At 39.7% G+C, this 16,050-nt stretch overlaps 1 protein-coding gene across 2 annotated transcripts in view; it reads left to right on the top strand.

Annotated features, from left to right (window-relative positions):
• Positions 1-16,050, top strand: part of gpc5b (glypican 5b) — a 395,161-nt gene that overhangs the window by 362,236 nt on the left and 16,875 nt on the right. The window lies entirely within an intron of this gene.

The raw sequence follows: 16,050 nt of genomic DNA, 5'->3' as shown, positions 1-16,050 counted from the left end.
CTCAATGCTGATGTGAAAATCCTCGGCAAGATCCTCAAAGCAGTACTTCCCTCTATTATATCCATTGACCAAACTGGTTTTATACAGCAAAGACACTCCAGAGGTGGTTATCTCATTTGACGCTGAGAAGGCATTTGACTGTGTTGAATGGGATTACCTGTTTACTATGCTTCAGAGGTTTGGATTTGGTCCCAACTTTATTGCATGGGTCAGACTGCTATATGCATCCCCTTCAGCTTCAGTTCGTACAAACGCATCCAGTTATAATTACTTCCCCCTACATCATGGCACTAGGCAGGGATGCCCTCTCTCTATGCTTTTATTTGCCATTGCAATCGAACCCCTCGCCATCTGTCTACGCAACGATCAGGCGGTTCGAGGGCCGTGAACAAAAGGTCTCTTTGCATGCAGATGACCTTCTTCTTTATATTTCCCAGCTCTTCCATACCTCAAGTTCTTTCAATCCTTGATGATTTTGTCAAATTATCTGGCTAAAAACCTAATCTTTGTAAAAGTGAGCTATTCCTTATACTCTGCTGCCCTAAAATATCCCATATCTAACTTCCCGTTTAAGGTTACTACTAGTAGCTTTACATACTTGGAAATCTCAGTCACGCGGTCGTATGCTAATCTTTTCAAATCGAACTTCACTCCATTAGTTGAGCGCTCAAATAAAGACTTGAAACAATGGTCTGCTTTGCCTCTTATTGGGCTTAAGGACCTGTATATCAATAACACTTTTGCCTCCTTTGAACAGCTCTCAAGTAAATATAATTTATCCAGATGTCATTTCTTTCGCTACCTACAGGTTAGGGACTTCATGCATAGCAAGACTACCCAATTCCCAGTGCTGCCCCTCAATCCCTCTGTGGAGCCCGTCCTTAACTCTAATCCTGGGTGTAAGGGCTTGCTCTCCAAAATATATAACTATATTTTATCTCTTTCTTGCTCCTCTCTGTCTACACTGGAAACTGCTTGAGAACAAGATTTGGGCCTGATAATCTCTGAAAATGATTAGCACTCCATTCTTTGGCGAATACATTCCTCCTCTGTCTGCACCCAACATGGGTTAATACAGTTCAAAGTTGTACACGGCATTCATTTCCCAAGTTGAGATTGTCCAAGATCTATCCCGACTTAGACCCAACCTGTGACAGATGCAAACAAGCTCCAGCATCCCTCTTACATATGATTTGGTCCTGTCCCAGGTTGGGTCCTGTATGGACCTCTATTTTTGAGACACTTTCTGAGATTGTGCAGTCACATATTGAGCCTACCCCTCTGATTGCACTCTTTGAGGTAACACCTAATGATGTCCCTTTGCCCAATTTGCAGATAAACACCCTGGCCTTTGCTTCCTTGCTGGCTAGACGCCTGATTTTATTAAATTGGAAATCAGCTGCCCCACCCTCACATACTCACTGGCGTATTGTAGTTGGTACACGGAATATAATGTGGATAATGAGCACGAGTGTTTAAAATGTATAATTGTATTTAGACACAAGGGTGGCACAAATCACTTCACATGCAAATTAAAAGTGTATTGAGATGTGAGCACGGGATTGCACAGATTAGTTCACATGCTGGGATTCAAGTGAATAATTAATTAGTAATTGAATCCCAGCACAATTGTATATATAGATGCACGAAGGACTTACTCGGGGTTGTGTGTTCGAGAGTGGAGAATGGGAGAGAAAGAGAAGGAGAAACGGTAAAAGAAAATAACAAATGCTACTCGTGCGAGAGGGCTTGCACGATACTTGTTTAGTGTTCGTCCACTGTCTGTTTTGTTTGTCTATTTATTTTGGCCGCAAGTGCCGTGTTCTGTTTTTGTTCAGCATTTTATTTTCTGTGTGTTATTAAACTCACTGAGCACTGCAGCGTAACAGTTTAATTTGCAAGTACTGCCTGTCTGTGTGTTTCTTTCTGGCCTGAAGTCACCCATACAGCCAGCCTGTTCACAGGCAGTTACAATGGTAGGAGAGGCGTAGGTAAAATTGTACTTTTTTAGTTTTTTGGCAACAGTAGGAACACATTACACACGCTGTCTGGGGATCCATTGCTGTACCATGACCATGTCAGTACCAGATAGACGGTGTGCGGCCGTATCACAACCTGTTCCCAATCCATTGTGTTTCCATTGCTGCTGATGTTGTGGTCTGCTACTGGCTCTGCTAGAGTTTCTACAGACTATAACACTGTAGTAATGGCTTCATTTCTGTGGGAGGTGCAGATTCAAGAACAGGAATATAATAAACACAGTGCATAAAGAATAAATTGAATATATTGCATGCATTTAAGTACACACACAAACACAGTTGAACTATATGTCATAAATATATATGGATGTGTATTAAAATAAATATGTAATACTGGATTTATAATACGTTTATATGGTCAGCAAGTTGTCCTCTTAAATATAGCAAATTTGTTTTTTCTTTATATGCATCGTGGATGAGTAAGTGAGTGCGGTAGTAAATGGTAAAGAAGACCAGTGTTGATAAGCCCATACAGAGACAACATTGATGTGTGCTTTTTGATAATTTGTGATGACATTATTGGCCTCCTTCAATAGCTGTGATGTTCCCCACGCAGTCCCTTTTTGATGTTTTGTTTCTGGAAAAGGTCAAAACCTGCCTGTGGGAGGGTGCGGGTATTCACTGACACGGGAGACAGAAATGGTATTTGATAACACCACACAGGTGCTCGGTTTTATTATTTTCTTTTGTATTCTGGTGAGGTGCACTGATTTCTTTGAGCCCGTAGAGGGCGCTTGTGGTCCGTGGTCTGGCTACCAGCTATGGTATCCAGAACCAACGGGGAATACCACGGCAGGGTACTCAGGTACAGTCCGGCACTCGCAGGTGCTCACAAATTATAAAAAACGAAAAGGCAAAAAGAAACAGGGAAAATAAAACACAGTAAGGAAAAACTACAAAATAAATGTGCTGCACTTCGCCGCTACCCGTACGACCCGGGACTCCATCCTACACTCTGCTGTCTCCAACTCACTGAACACACAATACTGGGGCTGCCCAACGATCCCCCACTTTTCCCTTTCTTTCTTTAAAATTATTTTCTTTGATTTTTTTTTTCTTTCCTGGCTTTTGTTATCCTCCCGTCCCTCGGTAGTCAAAACGAGACCGCTGTTCTCGCTGTTTCAGTTTAAAGGGGCAGATCTGAGGAAACAAGAGAGTGTTACTTTATAGGTTAACAATCTCATTAAAGTCCGCCTCCCAGCCACTCAGAGAGGGGAAAAGCACACACACCCTCTTTCCCACCTCTCCGTGTCACCGCCATGACTGGCAGGCAGACCCCACGGGACTGCCGCCCCCTTCCTGCAGCATCGTGCATGCGTCAGATGGCCAGTCCAGGTCTCTTCCTGTTACTCTGCCCTTTATTTGTCATCAGAGAGGAGCTATTCACAGCTAACAAAGCAGCTGTATTACACTCGCCTATCAGCAATGCAATTGCCAGTCCCCTTGGAGAGCCTTGACAATGGGGATGGTATTTTAGAGTCATTTATTAAGAATGACATCTCCACTACACACACACATCATGCTGAGAGTTGGTTGCTGGAGGTTATCCCAGAACTAAGCTACACACTAAGCAATAAGTATTTTGCAAAGGATCTTTAATGGCAATGCAGGCGGACAGTGGCACCAAAATGGCAAAGCAGTAGTTCTATACTGAGGGGCGATGGTAGCACAAGGGCAGCTGGGATGACAATTGGATGAGGCTGCCATTGGTAGAATGAGACCACAGTATGCTAACCACCCTTCCCAAATCATCTTCAATGGCAATGTAGATCGGTGGACAGAAAGTGTCACTGCAATGGCAATGCAATCATTCTGTACTGAGAGGCAATGGTATCACAAGGGCAGCTACTAGTAGAATGTGACCACTGTGTGCTAATGATTCCCACACAATTTATCTTCAGCCAGTAGCACTAAAATTTGCAATGCAATTATCCTGCATTAAGTGGTAATGGCAGTGATGAGGCTGCCAAGGTGGGAACTTACCAAGAATACAGCCCAATGGAGCTGGCAAAGGGCTGCTGCCCGGAATGCAATGCTTAAGTGCAAATGTGATACTAAAGTGGTATATGTATATATATATATATACATATATATATTATTATTATTATTTATTTCTTAGCAGACGCCCTTATCCAGGGCGACTTACAATTGTTACAAGATATCACATTATACATTATTTCACATTATATAGATATCACATTATTTTTACATACAATTACCCATTTATACAATTGGGTTTTTACTGGAGCAATCTAAGTAAAGTACCTTGCTCAAGGGTACAACAGCAGTGTCCCCCACTGGGGATTGAACCCACAACCCTCTGGTCAAGAGTCCAGAGCCCTAACCACTACTCCACACTGCTGCCCTTATATATATAAGATCATAAGAAGAACATAAGGTCCATCTTGCTTGTTTGGTTTTTAGTAGCTTAATGGTCCCAGAATCTCATCAAGCAGCTTCTTGAATAAGCCCAGGGTGTCAGCTTCAACAACATTATTGGGGACTTGGTTCCAGACTCCCACAATTCTCTGTGTAAAAAAGTGCCTCCTATTTTCTGTTCTGAATGCCCCTTTATCTAATCACCATTTGTAACCCCTGGTCCTTGTTAATTTTTTCAGGTCAAAAAAGTCCCTTGGGTTGACATTGTCAATACCTTTTAGAATTTTGAATGCTTGAATCACATAGCCATGTAGTCTTCTTTGTTCAAGACTGAAAAGATTCAATTCTTTTAGCCTGTCTGCATACGACATGCCTTTTAAACCCAGGATAATTCTGGCTGCTCTTCTTTGCACTCTTTCTAGAGCTGCAATATCCTTTTTGTAACGAGGTGACCAGAACTGAACACAGTATTCTAGGTGAGGTCTTACTAATGCATTGTAAAGTTTTAACATTACTTCCCTTGATTTAAATTCAACACTTTTCACTATACTGTATATCCAAGCATTTTGTTGGCCTTTTTTTTATGGCTTCCCCAATGTCTAGATGAGGACATTTCTGAGTCAACATAAACTCCTAGAGCTTTTTCTTAGATTCCTTCTTCAATTTCAGTATCTCCAATATGATATTTATAATGTACATTTTTATTGCCTGAGTGCAGTACCTTACACTTTTCTCTATTAAATGTCATTTGCCATGTGTCTGCCCAGTTTTGAATGCTGTCCAGATCATTTTGAATGACCTTTGCTGCTGCAACGGTGTTTGCCTCTCCTCCTATTTTTGTGTCATCTGCAAATTTAACAAGTTTGCTTACTATACCAGAATCATTAATGTAGATTAGGAATAGCAGAGGACCTAATATTGATCCCTGTGGTACACCACTGGTTACCTCGCTCCATTTTGAGGTTTCTCCTCTAATCAGTACTTTCTGTTTTCTACATGTTAATCACTCCCTAATCCATGTGCATGCATTTCCTTGAATCCCTACTGTGTTCAGTTTTGTTGACTTTGTCCAAAGCTTTCTGGAAATCTAAATAAATCATGTCATATGTTTTGCAATTATCCATTGTCTTGCATCCTCAAAAAAGTCAAGCAGGTTAGTTAGACACGATCTCCCTTTCCTAAAACCATGCTGACTGTCTCCCAGGATATTGTTACCATATAGGTAATTTTCCATTTTGGATCTTCTTATAGTTTCCATAAGTTTACATATAATAGAAGTCAGGCTTATTGGTCTGTAGTTACCTGGTTCGGTTTTGTCTCCCTTTTTGTGGATCGGTATTACATTTGCAATTCTTCAGTCTGTGGGTACAACCCCTGTCTCAAGAGACTGTTGCATGATCTTGGTTAGCGGTTTGTAAACAACTTCTTTCATTTCTTTGAGTACTATTGGGAGGATCTCATCCGGCCCAGGGGATTTGTTTATTTTAAGAGGTCCTAGTCCTTTTATCACTTCTGCCTCTGTTGTGCTAAAGTTATTTAAAACAGGATAGGAACAGGTCGACATGTGGAGCATGTTATTTTTATCATCCTTTCTAAAAACTTGTGAAAAGTATTCATTTAATATATTTGCTATTTTTTCTCTTCATCTATGATGTTGACATTTGTATATCTTAGACATTTTACTTCCTCCTTGAATGTTCTTTTGCTGTTATAATATTGGAAATTTTTTGGGGAATTGCTTTTAGCCCCTTGGCAATGTTCATTTCTATCTCTCTCTTGGCCTTTCTAACTTTCTTTTTGTTCTTTCTTTGTACTTTGTTCTTGGTCCCGTTTAAACGCTCTGTAAAGTGCCTTTTTTCTGAAATTTTTTTTTTACGTGTGGTTTGTGGGTGGAGCTAGGCCACCTGCATCCTATCATCTTCTTTCATCAATTATATCTACCTTATTTAGACATCAGTCACCCCTATCTAGCTGTCTTGTGATTTTTTTGTTTTTCATGTAAACCTAAGCGGATTTCAGGACCCATCAACTTCTATTAATCAAGCATAGTGGAGTACTTACAGCATCTGTCTTCTGATTCAGAGGATTCTCAGGATTTTCTGTCTATACCAGATCATTCTCCTCCAGCTTCAATCCAGGGTCCCTCCAGCTCCCGATTTTTCTCTCCCTCCGGCATCTCAGTTAGATCTGATTAGGCTCCCGGTCAAATTTCTCCATGTCAACCTGCCACTCAAGGTCTTAATCTTCGCCAATCCATGCAATTCTGGCCTCAGGATGCTCCTGAGCAACTGTTTTGGAAGGACTGGACCATGAACAAAAAACCCTCCTTAAAATCGGCAGTGCGATTCCAGCAGTGAGCGATCGAGAATCTCTCTTCCTTCTCTATTGAGGTTCCATTTCCGCAGAACCAGTTTTTCAACCTAAAAAAGCTCCTCAGCAGCGTCCAGCCGTTCAGCATCTCCAACCAGACAACAGGCAGTCTGTCTCACAGCAAGTCATCCCCACAGCCAGCACTTCTAACCAGCAGCCAGCCAGTGAAATTCAGCAACAGCACTCCATGATATTTAACAAAATAAAATCATTTATTCAGCCTTTTGCTGACACACTATCCTCGGTGAGTACGAAACTGTCAGATTTGGATAAAAGGGTGTCTAATATGGAACGGAGAAACAAAGTTCAGCTCTCTCACATATTCCTGCACAATCACTGTAGCGGCGGCTACACTTTCTTCCGGTTCCACTTCAGTCATTGAAACAGATCCTCCAATCTACAACCTTGCTACTGCATCTGCATACGGCTCCTCCCTTCCAACTTCAACTCAACATCACTCAATATCTCCGCAAATCAGGCGCAACATAATCGAAGGTAAGGATGTCAATCTCGTTTCATTATTGATGGTGACATCAGAGTTTCTACATCACAGAGTTGTGGATTGTGGAGATCTATCAGTTACTTTAAAATCCAGAGACCCCAGATTACTAAAAAATGTAACATTGGGGGAATTCATCCTTGCCTTCTCTATATACAGAGACATGCTATCTTCTGTACATCCTAATTGAAGAGCCGAACTAGACTCCTATGAATATTACATATTGGAACTGTCTGTCAGATACGGAGGGACCATGTTTTTTGATTCTCACAGAGCTTTTTCAACAAAAGCAGCAGCTATTCCGGCATCCAATAACCACATAATTAACTGGGCTCAACCTGATTCAGATTTATTCAGTAGGATTTTTGGCGGTCTCAGAGCCAATGCATGGGGGTCTGCACTTCTACAGCTCACTCAACATCCCTCTGCCCAAAGGCAGCAATAGTGTCAACTTCTAAATCAGCACCTGGCACCTCAGTACCTCAGTACCTCACTACTCACATGCTTCAGCCCCTCCAGATCCATCCTCAGGACAAGACAAACACGTACAGACAAATATGTAATAATTTCAATACTAGTTTCTGCTCAAACAGGCAATGTAACTTTATTCATATGTGCACTACTTGCAGGGATGCACATTCCAATACTATCTGCCCTCTAGCTCGCAAATGACTCTGGGCTTGTTATGTAACTTTCTGCTCCCAAAGCAGGATTAAGCCTACTCCATTTAACCAGGACTGGATCATGGCTTTTATAATTCATGCAACGGGCTCTCTACATCTGGCACCAGCTACAATCAAATCCTATTTATCAGGAATTCAACACCAATTTTGTTTGATGTCCATCGCTTCTCCAACTAAACTATCAATCCCAGCTGTCCGTCTCCTCCGTGAGGAATTTCCAAGTGCTCACCAGCTCCATCTCCTGCTCACTTGCCTATCTCTATAGACATTCTCAGCAACTTGATTTCAATTATCTGCCAACGGTGCTTCTCTCCATTCGATGATTTAACTATGGAAACCATATGCTTATGCGCATTTTTGGGGTTTTTGAGATGCTCTGAATATACAGTTCCTTCTATTTCCAGATTTCCTACTCTAGGTATCCGCTGCAGTGACCTCAAGCTCCTTCCAGATGCCCATTTCATCCTATTCCTCCTTATTTCAAAAACAGATCAGCTGCGGCAAGGACAAAGTATTCAGCTTTCAAAACCAACTCTCCTCTGTGCCCCTACACTTTCATGCTGAAGTACATCACAGAACGCAAGGCCATTTAATCCTCTGAACCTTTGTTCATCAATTCAAGCCGGTCCATTGTATCAAGGCATTGGTTTTCTTCACATCTCTCCACTGTGGTGTCCAGAGCAAGTCTTCCCCCCAAAATTCTACACACCTCATTCATTCAGAATAGGGGCAGCTACATCAGCTGCAAAAGCAAATATCAACCAGCATTTAATCAAAAATATGGGACGATGGATCAGCAGTTGAAGCTTATATTTGTTCTTCATCATCCAAAATATCCTCAGCCCATCAGTCCATTGCTAGTATGTCGAGTGGGGACAACCTTTCCACCAGGGCCACCAAAGATTTCCTCCTAAAAAGGTTTTTTTTTCTTTCCACCGTGCGGAGGGTCTTCACATAGTCACTAGGGTACAGCTTACTAACCCCTTTGTCATGTTAAGTGTCGTCTTCCCTTTTTTGTGTTAATTGTTTTCTCTCTCTTTTCTCCTTTTCTTTATGCATTGGCGGTTCCTCTTTTTTTCTTCTCATAGTTGTCTTCAGTGGGGAGACCCGGAGTCCATTGTTTTGGGAGGTTAGTGATTCCACATTCTCCAACCCTTTGTTAAGCTTCGCTTCATTTACCTCATAGAGGACGGTTCTCCATGAGTCAGAGGGGACCCCTGGCCTTCATCTCTTTCAGTTTCTGGTGCCTCCATTTATGTGAGGGTCCCCAAGCGGTGGAACCCCTCTTCGTATGTCGGGTCATCTCAGAGACGGTGATCCCTCTTCATATGTCGGGTCATCTCAGAGACGGTGACCCCTCTTTGTATGTCGGGTCATCTCAGAGACGGTGACCCCTCTTTGTATGTCAGGTCATCGCAGAGATGGTGACCCCTCTTTGTATGTCAGATTACCTCAGAGATGGTTATCCCTCTCGTATGTCAGGTCATCTCAGAGATGGTGACCCCTCTTTGTATGTCAGATTACCTCAGAGATGGTGACCCCTCTTCGTATGTCAGGTCATCTCAGAGATGGTGACCCCTCTTCGTATGTCGGGTTACCTCAGAAATGGTAACCCCCCTCCTGTGTGTTGGGTTTCCTCAATGACGGAACCCCTCTTCTATATGTTGGGCCTTGAAGAGGCGGAGCACCTCTCTCTCACCAGGTGACCTGGCTCCACCCCGTGAATTGGTTTTAGCCCCCTTGGCAATGCTCATTTCTATCTCTCTCTTGGCCTTTCTAACTTCCTTTTTGACTTGCGCTTGCAGTTTCAAGTACTCTTTCTTTGTGCTTTGTTCTTGGTCCCTTTTAAATGATTTCTTTTTTCTCTGAATATTTTTTTTTTAATTGATCTATTAAACCATTGTGTTTTAGATTTTGATTTGTCTACTTTTGTGATGTATTTGTTTTGCGCCTCTAGCCATGTCTCTGTGGATGTTTTCTCTATTTTATTCCAATCTACTTCTGTTAGTCTCTGTTTCATTCCTTCATAGTTTGCCTTTTTCAAAATTGTAAACCTTAGCTTTAGTCGTTACTTTTTGGGTTTTAAAAAGCACTTCAAATGTTGTGATCTGAGTTTGCGAATGGTTTTCTGACCTGTTTTAGTTATTCTGTCTTCGTTATTTGAAAAGACTAAATCAAGGCATGCTCCCCCTCTCGTTGGTGCCTTGACAAATTGCGTTAGGAAGCAGTTATTTGTCATTTCTACCATTTCAATTTTGGCTGTCGTGCTCCCCACCATGTTTTCCCATTTTATATGAGGGAGGTTAAAATCCTCCATTAGTATGGCTTCTCTTTTGCTACACACATTTATACAGCTGTAGTCAAAAAGTTTACATACCCCAAAGGAAATGTATAATTTCTAGGAATTTCTCAAAAACAAAGAATTTTAGGAAAAATATTTTGTAGAAAATGTTTGTAGAAAACAAAACCTATCTGAACAGAAATGCTCTTATCTAATGACGAGGCAGACTAAGCCTGTTACGTCATTTCCAAAACCAGATCTAATCCAGTCTCTATCCAAATACCTTTAAGAATGTTTTCGTGTTCCAGTTTTCACAATAATAATAATAATAATAATAATAATAATAATAATAATACATTTTCCACTTGCTTGCTCTCCAACTCACCAAACATACTCCTTCAACACCCCTCTCCAAACCCCACATACACATCTTTAAAAACATAACCAATTACATCATTAAACACACTCCTTCAACACTCCTCTCCAAACCCCACATACACATCTTTAAAAACATAACCAATTACATCATTAAACACACTCCTTCAACACTCCTCTCCAAACCCCACATACACATCTTTAAAAACATAACCAATTACATCATTAAACAAACTACAACACTCCTCTCCACACCCCACATACACATCTTTAAAAACATAACCAATTACATAAAACACACTCCTTCAACACTCCTCTCCAAACCCCACATACACACCTTTAAAAACATAACCAATTACATCATTAAACACACTCCTTCAACACTCCTCTCCAAACCCCACATACACATCTTTAAAAACATAACCAATTACATAAAACACACTCCTTCAACACTCCTCTCCAAACCCCACATACACTCTTTAAAAACATAACCAATTACATCATTAAACACACTCCTTCAACACTCCTCTCCAAACCCCACATACACATCTTTAAAAACATAACCAATTACATCATTAAACACACTCCTTCAACACTCCTCTCCAAACCCCACATACACTCTTTAAAAACATAACCAATTACATCATTAAACACACTCCTTCAACACTCCTCTCCAAACCCCACATACACACCTTTAAAAACATAACCAATTACATAAAACACACTCCTTCAACACTCCTCTCCAAACCCCACATACACTCTTTAAAAACATAACCAATTACATCATTAAACACACTCCTTCAACACTCCTCTCCAAACCCCACATACACATCTTTAAAAACATAACCAATTACATCATTAAACACACTCCTTCAACACTCCTCTCCAAACCCCACATACACATCTTTAAAAACATAACCAATTACATCATTAAACAAACTACAACACTCCTCTCCAAACCCCACATACACATCTTTAAAAACATAACCAATTACATCATTAAACACACTCCTTCAACACTCCTCTCCAAACCCCACATACACACCTTTAAAAACATAACCAATTACATCATTAAACACACTCCTTCAACACTCCTCTCCAAACCCCACATACACACCTTTAAAAACATAACCAATTACATCATTAAACACACTCCTTCAACACTCCTCTCCAAACCCCACATACACTCTTTAAAAACATAACCAATTACATCATTAAACACACTCCTTCAACACTCCTCTCCAAACCCCACATACACTCTTTGAAAACATAACCAATTACATCATTAAACATACTCCTTCAACACTCCTCTCCAAACCCCACATACACTCTTTAAAAACATAACCAATTACATCATTAAACACACTCCTTCAACACTCCTCTCCAAACCCCACATACACATCTTTAAAAACATAACCAATTACATCATTAAACACACTCCTTCAACACTCCTCTCCAAACCCCACATACACACCTTTAAAAACATAACCAATTACATCATTAAACACACTCCTTCAACACTCCTCTCCAAACCCCACATACACATCTTTAAAAACATAACCAATTACATCATTAAACAAACTACAACACTCCTCTCCAAACCCCACATACACATCTTTAAAAACATAACCAATTACATCATTAAACACACTCCTTCAACACTCCTCTCCAAACCCCACATACACACCTTTAAAAACATAACCAATTACATCATTAAACAAACTACAACACTCCTCTCCAAACCCCACATACACATCTTTAAAAACATAACCAATTACATCATTAAACAAACTACAACACTCCTCTCCAAACCCCACATACACATCTTTAAAAACATAACCAATTACATCATTAAACACACTCCTTCAACACTCCTCTCCAAACCCCACATACACATCTTTAAAAACATAACCAATTACATCATTAAACACACTCCTTCAACACTCCTCTCCAAACCCCACATACACTCTTTAAAAACATAACCAATTACATCATTAAACACACTCCTTCAACACTCCTCTCCAAACCCCACATACACATCTTTAAAAACATAACCAATTACATCATTAAACAAACTACAACACTCCTCTCCAAACCCCACATACACATCTTTAAAAACATAACCAATTACATCATAAAACACACTCCTTCAACACTCCTCTCCAAACCCCACATACACACCTTTAAAAACATAACCAATTACATCATTAAACACACTCCTTCAACACTCCTCTCCAAACCCCACATACACATCTTTAAAAACATAACCAATTACATCATTAAACAAACTACAACACTCCTCTCCAAACCCCACATACACATCTTTAAAAACATAACCAATTACATCATTAAACACACTCCTTCAACACTCCTCTCCAAACCCCACATACACACCTTTAAAAACATAACCAATTACATCATTAAACACACTCCTTCAACACTCCTCTCCAAACCCCACATACACACCTTTAAAAACATAACCAATTACATCATTAAACACACTCCTTCAACACTCCTCTCCAAACCCCACATACACACCTTTAAAAACATAACCAATTACATCATTAAACACACTCCTTCAACACTCCTCTCCAAACCCCACATACACACCTTTAAAAACATAACCAATTACATCATTAAACACACTCCTTCAACACTCCTCTCCAAACCCCACATACACACCTTTAAAAACATAACCAATTACATCATTAAACACACTCCTTCAACACTCCTCTCCAAACCCCACATACACTCTTTGAAAACATAACCAATTACATCATTAAACATACTCCTTCAACACTCCTCTCCAAACCCCACATACACTCTTTGAAAACATAACCAATTACATCATTAAACATACTCCTTCAACACTCCTCTCCAAACCCCACATACACTCTTTAAAAACATAACCAATTACATCATTAAACACACTCCTTCAACACTCCTCTCCAAACCCCACATACACATCTTTAAAAACATAACCAATTACATCATTAAACACACTCCTTCAACACTCCTCTCCAAACCCCACATACACTCTTTAAAAACATAACCAATTACATCATTAAACACACTCCTTCAACACTCCTCTCCAAACCCCACATACACTCTTTAAAAACATAACCAATTACATCATTAAACACACTCCTTCAACACTCCTCTCCAAACCCCACATACACACCTTTAAAAACATAACCAATTACATCATTAAACACACTCCTTCAACACTCCTCTCCAAACCCCACATACACTCTTTGAAAACATAACCAATTACATCATTAAACATACTCCTTCAACACTCCTCTCCAAACCCCACATACACTCTTTAAAAACATAACCAATTACATCATTAAACACACTCCTTCAACACTCCTCTCCAAACCTCACATACACATCTTTAAAAACATAACCAATTACATCATTAAACACACTCCTTCAAAGCTGGCAAGAAAAACACAGAAAATTGCAAAGCGAATCTGTAAAATTGTTGTCAGTCTTATGACTTATGACAGTTTTTTTTAGTTGTTTATGAGCTCAATCAGCCAAATACTGTACATACTTCCATCAAATATTTTTTTGCTACGTTGTACTCACAAGATCTGTAAGGTACTATACACACCTAACATTTATGTTTAGCTGTACTGTACTACAATAACTTAATTTATGCCAGCTATTATATACTGTACATAATTTTACTTTTCATATCGTGCGATGCCAGAGAATAGTGTTGTTTGTATTGAGTGAATAACGTATTTCATGTTGGTTTATCTGAACCTGTACAGTAATTTGAGTTACTTTAATAAGTTACTTGCAATAAAATATATAAAAATAACAGTTTATGGTTGCTGTTATAACATTATTTTACTTTTCATGTTGTGCGTTGCCAGCGAATAATAAATAAATAATAATAAATGAAAAGTTATGAATCTGATCAAAACAAGTCATATATACATGTACACGTACATATAGACCTATTGTCATTGTAACCCATTGTATTCCCTCACTATGGTTATGTGCATGACCTCACACCGGTCCGGAGCCCATGCAATTATGCAGAGTCGACTGTGTGTGTGTATATATATATATATTAGAGGTCAGCACGGGAAAAAATGACATTTTAACCTAAACCCTAGATTCAACATACCTATAGTAACAGCAGTTCTGGCTGCAGCAGTTCTGGAGACAAGGCTCCGTTATCACCACAATACTAGCAGTAGCAGATCACGTGATCTGAGCACAGTATCGGTAATCATCAGTAGGAAAATTTAAAAAAACACCTGGGACGGTAGAGAAAAAATAAACCGTGTCACTGCTCGATAGCGTGGAAAATCCCTTGACCTGTTTAGTCCCATTAAACCAAAGTTAAAAAGTGAAGCCAGCGTTGTTGACATGTGTGGATGATGGGGGTTGTAGTTTTTCTCTGCATTTCTGCTGATCGGAAACACCTCACTGTGTATCAGATAAACTACTATTCCCAGAAGACACTGCACGCCCATCTGCTTATTGCATTGTGACACCAGTAGTGTCAGTAAAGAGAGATATTTTTTTCGAAGTTTCATATTATGATACCACTTCCTTTCTCTGGGAGCAAATCTAGTTGTTGGTTTTTTTTTTTTGTTTTTTTTTTCTCAGCTAGTGTTTGTTGGAAGTTGTATTTATATTATTTTAGCTCTTCCCCAGCAGTATTTGTTCACTCTCTTTTCACCTGTACGGTATATCATTATTTTTTTTATCTGCCTGCCTTAACAACTTTGTTTAGAAAATATTGTATGCCAAGTATGTTAGTGACGTGTCTTGAAATCTAAATGCTATATCAATGTTGTATACGCTGCCTTTTTAAACATACTCTGGCAGTGTGTAACAGTTAAGTATATTAGAATAAACTAAGATGGGCTACTGTTTTCTTTTCTGTGTTGGATAGTGGAGATAATGCGTTTCACAGCTGAATTGGGGTAAAACCTGTTTAGACTGCACTTGTAGATCTCTTGATCTACCGTGATGCACTGGACTTACCTGACCTAAGCACCATGTTACTGGATCCTCAGCTGATGCACTATCCTTGCACTATTGCACTACTAATATGTCACTGTAGATTGAACTTGTTGTAATCCTAACTTGTTGCACCCTAGTTCATATTGTATTTTGGCATGATCATTTGCACTGACTGTAAACTATACTGTATTTAAATATTAATCTTGCATTGTAATCATGTACAGTACTGCCCTGTAACACCTGTAAGTCACCTTGGATAAAGGCGTCTGCCAAAAACAAACATAAATAAATAAATAAATAAATAAATAAATAAATAAATAATACTACTACTACTACTATGAAAAGTGTTGTCAGTCAGAACACATTAATACGATTCTACTGTTGCTGGGGGTATAATGGGATCCCCCAGCCCTCTGCCTTTTTTCTGCCTCA

The sequence above is a fragment of the Acipenser ruthenus genome, chromosome 17 (assembly GCF_902713425.1).
Source record: "Acipenser ruthenus chromosome 17, fAciRut3.2 maternal haplotype, whole genome shotgun sequence".
Classification (NCBI taxonomy): domain Eukaryota; kingdom Metazoa; phylum Chordata; class Actinopteri; order Acipenseriformes; family Acipenseridae; genus Acipenser; species Acipenser ruthenus.
This window is presented reverse-complemented; position numbering and strand designations above follow the sequence as displayed.